This window comes from Pan troglodytes, chromosome 15, assembly GCF_028858775.2.
Source record: "Pan troglodytes isolate AG18354 chromosome 15, NHGRI_mPanTro3-v2.0_pri, whole genome shotgun sequence".
NCBI classification, from domain to species: domain Eukaryota; kingdom Metazoa; phylum Chordata; class Mammalia; order Primates; family Hominidae; genus Pan; species Pan troglodytes.
The window spans coordinates 25882955-25900489 of record NC_072413.2 but is presented as its reverse complement, the minus strand read 5'-3'; the positions used below and the strand labels follow the sequence as shown (position 1 = coordinate 25900489).

General features: G+C 32.1%; 1 protein-coding gene and 1 long non-coding RNA gene across 3 annotated transcripts in view; one reads left to right on the top strand and one right to left on the bottom strand.

Annotated features, from left to right (window-relative positions):
- The window catches only part of LOC104001989 (uncharacterized), a 355145-nt gene that overhangs the window by 24123 nt on the left and 313487 nt on the right, over positions 1 to 17535 (top strand). The gene's annotated exons all lie outside the window — the stretch shown is intronic.
- Positions 7417 to 17535, bottom strand: part of LOC107968131 (uncharacterized) — a 28032-nt gene continuing 17913 nt past the window's right edge. Inside the window, exons 2-3 of one of the 2 annotated variants that reach the window (XR_001709071.3) lie at positions 14611 to 14711; positions 7417 to 12533 (exon numbers count right to left, since the gene is read on the bottom strand). This is a non-coding gene — a long non-coding RNA (uncharacterized LOC107968131). Of the gene's footprint in view, positions 12534 to 14610; positions 15586 to 17535 lie in introns of those variants that run through there. The other variant, XR_010150897.1, reaches the window with a different exon arrangement.

Sequence of the window (17535 nt, the reverse complement as noted above, 5' to 3'; positions counted from 1 at the left end):
GTTTTTTCTTGTAAATTTGTTTAAGTTCCTTGTAGATTCTGGATATTAGACCTTTGTCAGATGGGTAGATTGCAAAAATTTTCTCCCATGGTGTAGGTTGCCTATTCACTCTGATGATAGTTTCTTTTGCTGCGCAGAAGCTCTTTTGTTTGATTAGGTCCCATTTGTCAACTTTGGCTTTTGGTACTGGCACCAAAACAGAAATATAGACCAATGGAACAGAACAGAGGCCTCAGAAATAACACCATACATCTATAACCATCTGATCTTCGACAAGCCTGAAAAAAAACAATCAATAGGGAGAGAATTCCCTATTTAATAAATGGTGCTGGGAAAACTGGCTAGCCATATGCAGAAAACAGAACCTGGACCCTTCCTTACACCTTAATACAAAAATTAACTCAAGATGGATTAAAGACTTAAATGTAAACCCCAAACTATAAAAACCCTAGAAGAAAACCTAGGCAATACCATTCAGGATATAGGCATGGGCAAAGACTTCATGACTAAAACATCAAAAGCAATTGCAAAATAAGCTGTATATTTATTCTTTAAATTTTATTTGTATAAATTTAGGGGGTACATGTGTCCTTTAGGCTTACTGCTGTAATGAGCTACTTCAGCCACCTGAGTTACAGCTTACTCTGACTCTCTCAGCTCAACTGAACTCATGACAAATATGTTAATGGCATGTAATTACCGTTATATAACATATAGTCTATAATTATCATTATATATCATATAATCTATTGTATTGTATAACAGATAAATAGATTAATAATAGTATTATTTGTTTAACATCTCTAGAAGCTACAATGATGCTTGTTTTTTTTGCATTAACGAAGTCCTCCTTTGAATCTTCTCTCTCCCACTTTCTCTTTCTAGATAAGTCTTTCTAGAGATTGCATTAATTTTTCAAATTCCAACTTTTGTATCTAATTTCTCTTTTACACATTTGTTTTATTCACTTTTTTGATAATGATTTGCTTGACAGTTTTATCAATTTCTGTTCTAATTCCATTACTCTGTTCTGCCTGTTTCCTCTAGATGCAATCTTAACTCCTAAAGATGAATACATAATTGATTTTCAGCAACTTTTTTCTTGATACACGTAGGAAAGGCTATAAATTTATCTTCTGAATGCCTTTATCTGCATTATGTCTTTTTATTATGTTTTATTTTTATTATTACTCAGCTCAATTTTTCTGATTTGTATTTTTTTTTATGTTGATCCATGGGTTATGTCAAATGTTACTACTTACGTCTCAAAAATTTGGAGGATTTTTTTATTTTTTGGTTTCCTTTTGTATTCTAGTTTAAGTTCATTGTAGTCAAAGAATTGCCTTTATGATTTAAAATTTAAAAATCTTGTTGAAGCTTTTTTATGGCCCAATATATGGTCAACTCTGCTAAATGTTTGACGTATAGACTAGAAAAAAATGTGGATTCTGCAGTGTCTTACATATATCAACAGTTTAATTTTTAACTGTGTTCTGATTATTTTGTTTAGTTTTGTGTCATTTATAGCCTACTTGTTCCTACAAGTAGGAGGAGGCATCTCATTATGGATTTTTTTTTATTATACTTTAAGTTTTAGGGTACATGTGCACATTGTGCAGGTTAGTTACATATGTATACATGTGCCATGCTGGTGCGCTGCACCCACTAACTCGTCATCTAGCATTAGGTATATCTCCCAATGCTATCCTCCCCCCCCACCCCACCACAGTCCCCAGAGTGTGATATTCCCCTTCCTGTGTCCATGTGATCTCATTGTTCAATTCCCACCTGTGACATTATGGATTTTATTTGCATTTACCTAATGTCTATGACGTTGATCATGTGTGTGTTTTTTGTCCATTTGCATATCTTCCTTAGAAAATGTCTTTCATTTCCTATGTTCATTTTTAGATTGACTTTTTGGTTGTTGCTGTTGAATTGTAAGAGATTTTTAAATATATATTATAGATACTAGACCCTTATCAGAAATATAATTCATAATTTTTTCCATTCTATTATTGATTAATTGACTGGTTACCTCAGGATATTAACATTTTATTCTATTATTTTTTAATAGAATATTAAAAAATAATTATTTTTTAATAACAGTGCCTGGAAAATAGTAGTCACTCAATAAATGTTTGTTTAATTGATGTAATTAATTATATGGTGAAACCTTAGTAATCTTTTCACATGCATTATGACGTGTGTTTTACTCTGCCCATTATCAGATATTTAGCCTTTCAAAATATATTTTGAGTTATGTATTTTAAATATTTAAATACTTAATTTAAATATTTTAAAAGAGACTTTGAGTCAGTAAAATCCGTTGTTTGAGAATAATGACTTAAATTTCTACAAATCATAGTATGCTTAGGTACCATTTAACTTATAAATATCAACTACTAGGGAAAAATAATTTTTAAAATATAAAATTTTCCTGAGTTTCTGATCACACAGCTATGAGCTAAAGAAAGCTATTGTATTTGTCTTTAAATATAGTTGCTTTATTATTTCTTAAGTATCCTGTCATATTTCAATAATCATCTGCTAAAAAAATTAAAATGAAGGAATCAAAACAAGAAAGAAAATGAGACATTTTTCATAGATTGTACAGCTTAGATATTTCATTAATTGACTGAATTGAAAAGTTGGAATAGGTTAGATAGGCATTATCTCATTAATTTCTATTGTTATCTTTCATATATTTATAGAACAATAAATGCACTTATTTTTTCTATGTATTTCCTTTCAAACATCCAAGATAATATGTAAATCAATTAAGTCAGTAATAATTGGACTCGTGTTTCTTAAAAAATGACAGATTGAAAATATGAACATTGATTTTTATAGCTATAAAAAGTATAAAATACATAGTATAATCATATCCTTTGAATTTTAGCTTTAGAGATAATTATTTCTTTAGCTTTATTTCTTGGTTTTTGTTTGCTTTTGATAAGAGGAATGAAGTATGAGAGCTTAAGAGACTTGTCCAAATTGACCCAATTAGAAAATAAACCCACGAAATAGAAAAGCATTTCCATGAATTTTGTCTTTTAAAGTGTATCTGAGAAACCACTAAACCAGCAATTCTAAGCCCAATAAGATAAATATGCCATGCAAGAAAATTATGTTATCCTCATGTACCAAAATAAACTAATTATTCAGTGAAAATAAAATAGTCAAGAGTTTATAATGAAGAACAGAAAAAAGAATCAAGTTGGTATTCAAATGAATGGAATACCATAGAATGTGGTATATTGAAGGAATATATAGAAGGAACAATGTTAAATCACTTAGGTATTAGAAATATCTAATGACAAGGTGGTTTTAATTTATGGCTAATATTTCATGAGATAACTTTTTCAAGGTTCCGACAACATATTTATAAAGACTCAGAAATAAATAAATGGTCAGACAAATTTTTAAAAGACAGTTCACAAATCTACTTCTTGCCAATATCTTAAAGAGATTTTGATAATTTGGCCAAGCCTAATTTATTATATTTACTTTATTTTTGTAAAAGCTATCAATATTCTTTTGAAGGGCAGAAATTCTAGTAAGCAACAATGAATGGTGAATAACTCCAACATACAAATGCCTTGCATTAATATAATTTATCTTTGATGTCAAATAATATACTGATACATGCTGTGTTAAAAACATGGAAAACTTTGTTGGCAGTGTATCATGTGCATTCTAATTCTACATATACCCCTCTTATTTCACTTGTCAGACAAGTATCAATAAAATTATGAGAAGATGATTTTCAAATTCCCAGTGCTAGTGAATAGCCATATCATGAAACTCTGATAGTATCTTTGATTCCTTCTCTCCTTCATCCCTTGCACACACACAAAGTTGGCAAGTACTAACAATTCTATATTCTAAATAGTTTCAACATCTCTTCTGTCTGGCCCTGCATCAATTTTTATGAAAATTATGCTCACCTCCCAATGATCACCTTTCTCCAGTACTGTCAATTTGAACAGGATAATTTACATAAAACATTAATTTAATTATATCACTCCCTTACCTACCCTATTATTAAAAGGAGTTCTATTTATTATCTTTGAGCTGTTTTACCATATATCTTGTGATTTGACCTACTTGCTATATCTTCCCTCCTATATCTATTTATTATCTTTGAGTTGAGTTGAGTTCTACTTATTATCTTTGAGTCATCTTACCATATATTTTATGATTTGACCTACTTGCTGTATCTTTTTTTACTATGAATTTTGTATTCCATACTCCTCATAGGTCATTAAATAATTTATTCAGAATTATTTAAGGATAACTTATTTATTATTTATTGACTTCTATAACTTCATTAACTAAAATTATTTAATGACTTCTCATAGGTCGTTAGATCATTTATTCAAAATTATTTAAGGAACAACTACTTTGCACATGGCACCATGCAGGAACTGGAAAGAAACTACGAGACAAATATTTAAATGAGAATATTTGGATATTTATATACAGGCATATCTCATTTTGTTGTACTTTGCAAATAGCATTTTTTAAATTGAAAATTGTGGCAACCCTACATTAAGCAAGACTGTTAGCATCATTTTACCAACAGCATGTGCTCACTTTGAGTCTCCTAGAAACATTTTATTAATTGTTATAATATTCCAAACTTTTTTATTAGTATATATCTGGCAGAGTGCTCTTGATTACTTATCTTTGTTATTAATATTGTAATTGTTTTAGGGCACCATGAAACATGTCTACACGATATGACAAACTTAATAAATGTTTTGTCTGCTCTGATTGCTCCACGATCGGCCTTTTTTTTTTTCTGCCTTTCTCCATTTCCTCATGCATCTGTATTTCCAGAGACACAGCAATATTGAAATTCAGGCAATTTAATTATTCTAGAATGGCATCTAAGGGTTCAAGTGAAAGAAAGAGTTGCATGTCTCAGTTTAAATCAAAAGCTAGAAATGATTGAGCTTAGTGAGGAAGGCATGTTGAAAGATGAGATATGCCCAAAGCTAGGCCACTTGTTCCAAACATTTAATTAAGTTGTGAATGCAAGGAAATAGCTCATGAAGGAAATTAAATGTGATATTCTAGTTAACACATAAGTGATAAGAAAGTGAAACATCCTTGTTGCTGTTATTGGGAAAGTTTTAGTGGTGTGGATAGAGGATCAATCAGTCACAACGTTCCCTTAAGCCAATGCCTAATCTAGAGAAAAGCCTTAAGTGTAACTTTATGAAGGCTGAGAGAGGTGAAGTAGCTGCAGAAGAAAAATTGGAGGTTAGCAGAGGTACATTCATGAGGCTTAATCAAAGAAGTGATCTCCATAACATAAAGGTGCAAGGTGACATAGCAAGTGCTGATGTAAAGCTGCAGCAGGTTATTCACAGTATCTTACTAATGTCATGATGACAATGGCTATACTAAACAACAGATGTTCCATGTAGATAAAACATTCTTATATTGGAAGAAACTGCCATCTAGAACTTTCATAGCTAGGGAGTAGAAGTCAATGCCTGGCTTCAAAGATTCAAAGGACAGGTTGACTCTCTGGTTAGGGAATAATGCAGTTCTATTGAATTTAAAGCCAATGCTCATTAACCATTCTGAAGTTCCTAAGGCCCTTAAGAATTACAGTAAATCTTCTCTACCTATTCTCCATAAATGAAACAACAAGCCTGCATGACAGTACATCTGTTTGCAACATGGTTTACTGAATATTTTATGCCCTTTGTTGAGACCTACTGCTCAGGAAAAAAAAAAAAACAGATTTCTTTAAAAATATTACTGCTCATTGATATGACCATTAGTGCACCTGGTCATCCAAGAGCTCTGATGTAGATGTACAGATTAATGTTGTTTTCATGTGTGCTAACAGAACACTCATCTGCAGTTCATGGATCAGGGAGTAATTTTGAACTTCAAGTCTTATAACTGTAGCCATGGATAAAGGAGTAATTTCAAGTCTTGTTTTATTTAAGAAATACATCCTGCAAGGCTATAGTTGCCATAGATACTAACTTCTCTGATAGATCTGGGAAAAGAAATTGAAATCCTTCTGAAAAGAATTAATCATTTTTAGATGTCATTGAGAGCATTCATGATTAATTGGTAGAGGACAGGATATTAACATAAATGGGAGTTTAGAAGAAGTTGACTCCAACCTTCATGGATAATGTTGAGGGGTTCAAGACTTTAGCAGAGAAAGTAACTGCAAACGTGGTAGAAATAACAAGAGAACTATAATTAAATGGCATCTTAAGATATGAATAAATTGCTACAATCTTATGAAATTTAAATGGATAAGGAGTTATTTTGAATGAGCAAAAAAAGTGGTATCTTGAAATGGAATCTATTCCTAGTGAAGATGTTATAAACATTGTTGAAATGACAGAAAAGGGTTTAGAACACGCCATAAACTTAGTTAATAAAGGTGTAGCAGGGTTTGAGAAGATTGACTCCAATTTTGAAAGTTCTACTGTGGATGAAAATGTGACCAAACAGCATCATAAGCTACAGAAAAATCTCTCATAAAAAAAGAAGCAATCAATGCAGCAAACTGCATTGTTGTTTAAAGAAATTGCCACAGCCACCCAAAATTTAGCAATCATCACCCTAATCAGTCAGCAGTCATGAACAAGGCAAGATCCACCACCAGCAAAAAAGATTATGACTCATTGAAGGCTCTGATGATTAGTAGCATTTTTTAGCAATAAAGTAGTTTTAAATTATATACATTTTTAAGATAAAATGTTATTGCACACTTAATAGACTACATTATAGGGTAAATATAACATTTATTGCACTGAGAAACCAAAAATACTGTGTGACTCACTTCATTGCAATATTTACTTTACTTCAGTGGTCTGGGAGCAAACCCATAATATGCCTGCAATATGGCTGTATTAATATTCCATATGGACAAAAGGGGGAAAATATAGTAACCCTTAGCCCTATCTATTATAAAATATGCTCACTATGGTATCATAGTTTTAATTTCAGAAAATGATAACAGAAATACTAAAATGACATTAACCACAAAAACAAATGCCCACATTATATATAAGTATATATGTATATGTGTATATGATTTCTAAAATTTTGTGACAATAATAGACATATTTTTATTACCCAGAAAAAGATTGTGAAATGTTTTATCACAAATATATTATTTTACCAAACTTTTAAATAATTAAATATTATATAAGGTATGTGGCCTCAACTTGGAGCAGAAAACACAGGAACAACATACAAACGAATAAAAAAGTGGTGTTGACTTACATCAGAAATAATTTCAAGATAGTTTAACAATTTTTATTGAAGAATTAAAATTTATGACTCTGCAACAGAAACCAGAATGAACGAAGCAAAATAAATTTAATAATGATCCTATTGGAAAAGGACCAATGGTAAAGTAAATACAAGTTTCTTTGTTCCTAGGTAAATAAATGGAAAGGTGAAATAGATTTTAGTGCTTTATTTTTATTTTTTTTTAGGTCTCCCTAAAAGGTCTCCCTCTGTCACCCAGGCTGGAGTGTTGTAGTGTGATTATAGCTCTTAGAGCCTCAAATTATGGTAATAGGCTCTGAAATATACTAGAATAATAAGGAATGAGAGAAAAACATGAAGAAAATAGTACGAAATTCTTTGCAAAAAATCACATTTTTGCATATGCTGTTTAAGAGTAATTCATTTTTTAAAAAAGAGATAATAAGTGGAAAACATACCAGAAACCTTAAAATGTGCACAGTAAAAGGAAGAATACAGTAAGAAAGCATTAGCAGACTAACATAAGAACAGAAAACCAAACACCACATGTTCTCACCCATAAGTGGGAGTTGAACAATGAGAACACATGGACACAGGGAGGGGAACATCACACACCGAGGCCTGTCAGGGGTGGGGGGCTATGGAAGGGATAGCATTAGGAGAAATACCTAATGTAGGTGATGGGTTGATGGGTGCAGCAAACCACCATGGCACGTATATACCTATGTAACAAAACTGCACATTCTGCACATGTACCCCAGAACTTAAAGTATAATAAATAAATAAGATAATTAAAACAAAACAGCCTCATAACAATAAATGTGAATGGTTTAAGTTATTTCAAAAGTAAGTCACACTCAAAATTTTTGTGTGTGAAATGTTAAATAACTGTATGCTATGAAGATGAGGAAAATCTAAACTAAGCACATAAAATGCCTTATTGTCATCTACATCTAGATTTTCCAGATCAATATTCTTTGGTCCTTTGTAAGATATAGTTTCCCTTTTTCATGTTAAAAACAAAGCTATTGGTAGAATAATCAGTAAACTATCTTTTTAGAAAATAAACCTAAATTTCATATAGTCATCAAATTCAGCAATAATTTTGTGTTAATACAATGAGGCCATTATTATTTTTCCTATTAATTATTTATGGTACCACTCTTAAACATTTTTGAAAATTGTTGAAAAATAAAATCAGCACAGCCAACCAAAAGTGCAGTATGAAATGTTTTTTAGATTGTTCTCTAAGACAATTTTGAGTAAATTAAACTAAATTGAAATAGTGAGGAGAAAAATCACATAATGAAAATTCAAATTTCCCATATTTATTCTTACTGGGTGCAAACATATAATTATAGTATTGAAATCAATAAAAGAAAATATAGCAATAATGTCAACTTGGTATAATACAATAATAAAGTTATAATATCTGATATAAAAAGTTAGCACCTCATGGCGATATCCGCAGAGACATTAGAAAGCATACATTAAAATTATATTTTCTTGGGTATCAAATGCTTGAGGTCCCAGAATATGCCAATGTTCTGCCAATATCTGCAACCCAAAGATCTATTACTTGCTTGGAAGAGCATCTCATCTTTCTGCAGATCTCACTGTCACCCAGGCTGTAGTGCAGAGGCAAGAATTTGGCTCACTGGAGCCTCAACCCATGTGGGTGCAAGTGATCTTCTCGTCTCCACTCAGCCTTCTGAGTAGCTGGGACCACAGGCACATGCCACCACATCCAACGAATTTTTTTTTTGTATCTTTTGTAAAGATGGGTTTTATTTTGTCTAAGCTGAGAGAATTGCCTTTTTAAAAATGATAAATATTTTCATATAGGTGGATTGGAGCAAAATTCACCCTAGTTATTTAAAAGATTTACTCATATCAACTAGATTATAAGAATAAATTAAACGAATGTACCTCTCTTAAGAAAGGTAAAGTATATGGACATCACAGGCAATTGTACTTTTTAGATTGCATAGTGCATATATAAAATTAAAGTAATGTTTATGTAAAATAAAATATAGTAGAAGAATGAATTGGCTTAAGGAAATAAGGAAGAGAAAAATGTGTCCTTTTTCAAATGTTTATTACCTTGATATTTGTCAAAGTATATCACATATTTTAACTATTTCAGATGAGAAATTAGATTAATCTGAATAGAATACGATGTAGCTTGAGTGAGTAAAAAAGTTACCCACCATTCATCCTGAGTGAAAAAGACAGTTATATAGGCCAATCAAGAGAGTTTATTTTATACACAAGCCCACACATGCACACATACCTCATTTACTTATCACAAAATGTCTGCAAAATACATATTATACTTGAGTGTTTTAAGTAAATATTTCTCAGAGTTGTTAAGTAACCTGTTCCATTTTAAACAAGTAACTGGTGACAGACTGGGATCCAAAGCTAATTCTGTCTGATTCAGATATCTGTCTTTTGTTTACTTTGTTTTTGCTTATTTTGTTTTGTTTTGTTTTCAAAATACTTGATGAAGGTATGCACAGTTCCATCACCAGATGGGTTTTAGTGGAAGCAAACATGGGGAGAGAATGTCAGTTTTGGAGTGACCTTAACAGCTGCTAGTAGATGCATAACAGTAAGTTATAAAGGAATATAAAGGAAAATGCCTACAGTCATATCCATGTCCAAGTAAAGCCTTCATTCCCAAAGTCAGGCCATATTTAAAATAGTTTGGAGGGGATGTGAGACCATGTGATATTTGAGAGACCATATGACATTTATCTTTGTTTCCTAAAATTTTCTAAAAAACAAAATGCAGAAAGCATCTCATGAATAACTCAATTTAAAAACAGATAAAATGAGGATTTACATGAGTAGCCTGGGAGACACCTAATAATTCCCATAAAAATTAACTATTTCTTTTAAAAACAGGAAAATGGTTGAGGCTTATTATTTTGATGTCTCTAACTTGGAAAGAAAGCAGAGGGGAAAAGAGGCACCATCATAAACACTCTCAGAATTTATGTCTTGGCATAATGTAGAGAAAAAAGAAAATCCATGAAACTTTGAGTAAATACATTGTTTCAGCACACAAGGTAAGACACCATATACTCCTTTACAGCCAAATATTGATTCCCCACTCAGTCTTAGAGTGAGGAATGGAGGGAGAAAGTGCCAGGAAAAGACTGGTGAAATGGGGGATGAAGGTACATGAGATGGCTCATTGATACAAGCAAAGCCTTGGTGGCTCTGCGCTGAATTAAGGAAGAGATTTGAAAGCAAGGCTATTTCCCTGGTGGCAGTAAAACTGCCTCCTGGAAAGAGAGCAAGCTATGGGATTAGATACTTAATAAAATTTTAGGCAAGAGAAAGAGTCCAGGTCTTTTACCTAAATTGCACACCAATTGAGCTCATCTGCTTATTCTCTACACACTCAGGCTAGGGAAAAAGTGGGCACGTTTCAAAACTCAATCCTTAAACTATAGCTTGATGTGAAAAAGTAGAGACAAATTTGCCCATGCTACGTCAAAGTGTAAGAACTGTCCATCTTAAGCTGGGAAACCTGAAAATCATGGCAAGTATAAAATCACTTTTTAGTAATAAGGAAATAAAATAACATAAAAGCACATGCAAAGAAAGTATTAGGAATCCATCCTACGAAATGCAATTTTTAAAAATGACACAATATCCCAGGAATAATTATACAGAAAGATGCAATGAAAACAAAAATTCAAAGAATCCATCAAGGACATACACACAAAATTAAAATGAAATGAGAAATCCAGAGCCAAAGAAATACATATGTGGCTAAAATAACACTGTTCACAAAATAAGAGAATTAGAAATAGCAAAGCAAAGTATCTGTAATATAAATAATTTTAAACCATTTTATAGAGTCAATATTTGGCAAGGTTGTCGGCAAATAAGCACTTTTTACTTCTGTTTGTGGCAACCCTATATTAAGCAAGTCTGTTAGCATCATTTTACCAACAGCATGTGCTCACTTTGAGCCTCCTAGTCACATTTTGTTAATTGTCATTATATTTCAAACTTTTAAAATTAGTATTATATCTGACATAGTGCTCTGTGATTACTTATCTTTGTTATTAACATTGTAATTGTTTTAAGGTACCATGAAACACGTCTATACAATATGGCATTGTAAATTGGTGTCACTTTTGCACAGGAATGTGGTAATACGGAGCAAAATTTAAAGTGTTCATATGATTTGACTCCACCATAATCTTAAAATTTCATCTAAAATATACTGGCAAAAGCATGTCAAGTTATGAATAAGAAGGCTTGTCATAACACTACTTGTTTAGCATCAGATTTCCAGTTTACAACAAATTGGAAACAACCAGGATGTCTCTAGCTAGTAACCTAGAAAAATATGTAACAGATTAAAAATTTAGTTAAAACTATATATTTTGTGTGTATTGGGGATATATGAATAATAGTCACACTTCTGAAGAAATGGATACAGATGTCATAAATATGAACAACTTTCTTATTGACAAAGATGACTCTAACAATGTGGCATAATCACTAGCCAGTTTAACTACTTTATTCCCAGAATTAAACATATCCATGTATCATTAAGGATCTCCACAGGGTAATAGTGGACCCTGCTCTAGTAAACTCATTAAATTGAGAAACAGAATTAAAATAAACTGAGAACAGAGTGCTCCCAAAAGAGGTGACTTGAGACACATGTTCAGACCTTTATTTCCTTTCTCTCACCAATCTGATAATTCTCTGCTTCCTGAGGGAGAAGGACAGAGATAATAAAAAAAGTTATCCTCTTGTTAACTGTACTGTCTGAAGGAATGAATGGAAGTTTTTAATTCCTTGAGCCATGGCCAGAAACAACTAGAGGAATAAAATATTTCCTCTAATGATGTGAATAAAGCAAAGTGTGGAGCAATGTTACCTTACAAGCATCTTTATGCAAATTAAGTGCATTTTTTGTTGTTATTTGACATCTCACTCCATAAATGAGATTCAACCTGCATTTAGGAAATGAAAAAGATGATCTTGACTTAACTAATATTTCATCCATAAAGGTAATTTTTGATTTATGGGCTGAACTTGTCCGTAAAAACATTGTGAAAAAGAAAGTTTATCTTCAACTTTCTTCACCTTCCTGTCTCGTTTTCTATGTTTCCTTTTCGCTTCCAGATCCCAGTGTTTTTTTCTGACAATATTCTTCAGGCTATAGGTGTCCATACATTTCCTGGATCTTCATTTCTTACCACAGAATGTGGAGTTAGTATCTTAAGTCATTACATATCCTAAAAAAACAGGTAGATCCATATTAAACAGAGTTTCATAGAAAGGTATGGATTTGAATTCTGTTTATTTCCTTAGTGTTCTAGATGTAATTTATTGAGCAAGTTACTTTAGATCCATTAGCTCCCTTGTTTTTTCCCATACTTAAAATACAAATATCTAAAATTACTACAGTTTTTCTTATTAAGAAATTCCTAGATGAGTGGATATTTAATTACACTGTAATTATTAAGAAAAAGCAGAAAATACCATGACATTTTTCCAATGGTGGCTTTCAGGATTTAGAAATAGTCCATTAAAAGGCTTATTTTTAAGTGAACTTTTCTTCCTAGAATCCATGGGCTATGTATATTGAGTTTAGAAAATATTTGGATATTTTCTCATATGCCATATATATATGAAATATATATATATATATTTTTATATATCACAGTTGTATGACAATAGACCTGACCACATAATAATCAGGAGACCACAAGGTGAATTGGAGACATACTCAGTTAACATGTGCAATTCTAAATATTTTTAAATATCCATATGATCGCTTGGTTTATTTGCCTAAAAAACAACCATTAACACATGGAAGAATTTTGTGAAAAATTCCTTGTCAATGTGAATTAATTACTCATGACCATTTAAGAGAAATGACTATATGATAGCTACCAAAACTGTTACGCTAAATCAATTAGTTGGAGTTAAGGATGCTACATAGAAAGATTAATTCAGTTACAAACTAATTGGCCTAATACCAATTAATATGGAATTTCCTTTGTATAGACACAGCCTAGAGCTCCAAATGAAAATGCACTATACTGTGCCAGAAAAAAATATATAATGAATGCATAAAATATTAGCAAAGATTGTTTTAAAATATGTAGTTACACTTTATGACAGACTATCAGTGAGAGAATTGTAAATTTGGAAATAAAATCTCATTCTTCTCCACTTGATCTCTTCTTTTTCTTCTATTTTTTATTAAAATATTTCAAACATCTGGAACTTTACCATTTAGGAAATTTGTGGTTAATTTATGTGGTAGAGCATATTGACATGTAACTCTCAAAATTATTTGTTGTGAACTATGTCTGAGACCATGCAGTACTGTTCTTATATCTATCTACTTTATAATCCTTTCACTCTCTTTCCCCTAAAATGTGCTGATAAAGCTAGCATTATGTAAATGTTACTAGTTACTATAATCAAAGAAATGCTCCTATGCAGGCATATTCCCTTTCCATTCTATGAACACACACACACACACACACACACACACACACACACACGCACATATTATTCATTTTTAGAAATGAGCCTAATCATATATATATAATACATACATTATATATATATACAAGAGACACAGCTTTAAATTATACAGAATGACAGTTTACTAAGTTGTCATAGAGCCTGCTATCTGAGGGGAAGAATATTGGATTCTTTCTATAGCCAACCAAAAAAATAAAAAATAAAAAACAAAAAACAGAAAGCCCCTCCCTCTAATGTTTTTCATTTAAGTCCCAACTGTGCTGTAGCCTTTAACTGTGTAAGACAGCACATTTTGTAGATTAAACCAATAAACTCACAAACATAAAAGAAACAAATCTCATAATTGCGGATTTCAATTAAAGGAAGGGGGATCAAAGCAAACATTCTGCTGGAAATTACACAGCTGCTATCTATACAAAATGAGAAAAACGTCTAGAGCCAGCCATAATTTTACAGACGGAAAAAAAAAACCATGCAGCAAACCCTGCAGTAGGACAGATTGTCTATGCTCCTCACGTCCCAATCAGTAATACAGAAATATTGAGTAATAAATTCCCTGCCTCTCTCGATCTGAAAAGCTCCCACCATCTGTGAAAGACAATTTGTAACAGCCTCAATATTAAGATTCAGTAAACAGACAATCACTCCCCTTGTGCCAAGCCGTGGCTACATTTGGATAAAAGCATAAAGCAAAACAATTAGTAACACCAAGACCCCTCTATTACAAATTATCGAGCCACCAAAACAACTAGTTTCAATTGCAGTTTCCCTTCTACTGGAGAGGAATGCAGGAGATCCTGCATATTTGGCTACCTCTGTGGCCCATGCGTAGGCCTCATCCTGATGCGTTGAATTATTATTGATGGCTGAGGCAGTTCTGCTCTGTTGGTGAACCAATAATGTCAAGGCACTACCTGCAAGATTAATTATAGGAGAGAATAGGCTGAGGTTTCTCGGGACTGAGACATTAATATAGACTGAGCATTAGTTTCAGGGGATTCAACAGACAGCTGAACTAACGCCTCGAACAACGTGATTCGCACTAAATCCCGGTAGCTGTATCTTAGCAGCATGTGGAAGCTTAGAACAATTGTTTTTAACTATGAGGTGCAGCGCATTATGTATAATAAAAAAACCCTAAAATACAAAATCAACAATTCTACCTGAGTTACAAATTCAACCTGAGCTTTGCGGAGAGCACAGATGATACTATTTCACCACAAAGAAAAGATGACGCCACTTTCCTCATGCGTTTGTCCTTGGGACATGTAAAATATGTTCTTATTTACTGTATTTTCTAGGGTTTTGAGTAGGGTGACAAATCTTCCTGGTTTTCCTGGAAAAATCTCAATTCACACTTGGTATCCTGGAGTGATTATTAAAAGCACACACATTTTATTCTTAAACTGTCGTGGTCTGGATGATAAGTTATACAGTCACTTTAGTTCTAAGGCATATGGAGCCTGAAGCATTTACTCACTGTGGCTATAGCCATCTTTTATGTAAATATTTTATTTGCTTATGATATGCAGATATTTGTACACTTTCTTGGAAATAAAAATTTTAAAGAAGCTGAAGTGTGAAGTTAAATAGAAGGATATGCTACAGTTTTAATCTTAATGAAATTTAACTTGGGGCTTCTACCTCACTTTGCCAAATTCAAAGTTTTATGATATACAATTATATTATATATGTGTGTGTATATACATAAATGTATATACAAATATTTATATATATGTATATACCCATATGATATCAGGTAACATTCATTTGATTCTTAATTCTTAATCTGTACTAGACACTCATCAAAGGATTTTACATATACTAATTCTTGTTTTATAGATAGATAAATGGATATATGTGTGTGTAAATATTTATGCATATATATAGAGATGTATGGAATCTGTATATATCTATATATATGTGTATATATAGATTCCATAAATCTATATATGTATGTGTGTATATATATGTAAATACATATAAAATATGTATGGAATATCTCTCTCTATATATATACTCTATATTCTCTCTATATATATTTTATTAATATTTTCAACTGAGAAAAGTGAGGCACAGACGGATGAATTATCATGTTCATGGTTACAGAGTGAGCAAATAGCAATGTTCAGATTCAAATTCAAAAACTCTGTCCTTAGTGTCCAGTCGGTAACCAGTGAAAAAGCTGTCTTATAATTCATATATGTATGCATTTAATACATGCATTGCAGAGGTTTCTGTATCAGTCTCACTATTTAAATCATCTGGAGTATACCAGAGAAAACACACCATGGTAGCAAAACTAGTAAGCCTGGAGAATTACAACCATGCCCTGCTGAATTTGTTATTGTAACTAGGAGGCTATTTTGTATTCTAATATAGAATAGTTATCTCAAAATAATTTATTTTACTTTGCAAGTTAATGCTATTCTCTACTATCTCTCTATTCTCCTCCCAGCAGCAATCAAAAGGAACTTGAAAAAAAATCCAGGATAGATTTGATCTATTTTCTTAAAATGTCATGACTGTGGAGCGTATGATAGTTAGAAATAAGTTATCAGGCATCTCCACACGAGTAAAGACAAATGTCTTTGTCAGTTTTAAATAGACAGGGAGGAACACTTTGCTTGCGAAGGAACCTAAATTCCAAGTAACTGGAAGGACGGCATTTATATATATGTATACATCACCTATCACCCGCACTCCTGTTTAGAGTGTTTCAATAGAAAATTTATAATTAAAAGGTCTTGTAATCTGAATACACCATGTACAGTTATGCATGTTGAGAGTCTGTCTAGTTTTATTGATGTTATTATTTCACATGAGGAAAACACAAGAATAGAAACAACAGATTTTGCTAACCAGAGAAGATGGGGAGCAAGGGTCAACCTGTCCATGAGATTCTTTCCACAGAGCCTTAGATCACATTTAAAAGACTAAGTAAAGCAAAGTTTAGAAAGATTCTCTCGCTTTTCTAGCATTCCATAGTTGTGCCTGCCTCCAGGAGATTTTCACAACAGTTGATAAAATGGTCCTCTTTCTATGGCTCTCCATCCTAAATATACTCTTTAGTTATTAAATAAACATTATGTTTCAGTCACTGTTCAACACTGGGGTAGATGCTTGAGCAGTGAGGTGAATGAGACACATAAGGAATCTGCCCTCATAATGTGTAACCTTGTGGACAAGGTAAGTAATGAATATAGAAATGAAAAGGCAATTGGGATATTTGCTCACTCTTCCTTTTTGCTGCTAAAACCCTTAACACTTTTCTTCCTTTTACTTCAGTGTCACCTCTGGCTTTTCTTATTTCTGTTATCGGTACCTCGCCAAATCCTTTTGATTTGATATTTCAGGGAATTTCCTTCTTGTTGTTCCTCCTTTCCTTTCCATTCTTATGAGATTTTCAACCACAAAAGGCATGTATAAAATTTATGATAGCAGCTACGAAGTCTTTAGTATTATTTTCTTGGGTGTATTGATTTTCTGTAATTATCTTTCTAAAATGAACTGCATCTTCTGTTCTTATATATTGTTTGGCTTGCTTGTCTTTAGTATTGAATATATATTATGTCTTTATGTTTGTGACTATCTTAAATTTATTTAAGGTTTTTAGCTCAGAATTCTCTCTATTTGAATCTTATTATTAAAATAGATTATTGTTAATTTATTATTAAAATGTAGAATTTGGGTGACATGTGTCGAATTCATAAAACTCCTTAGTTAATGGCACATCAC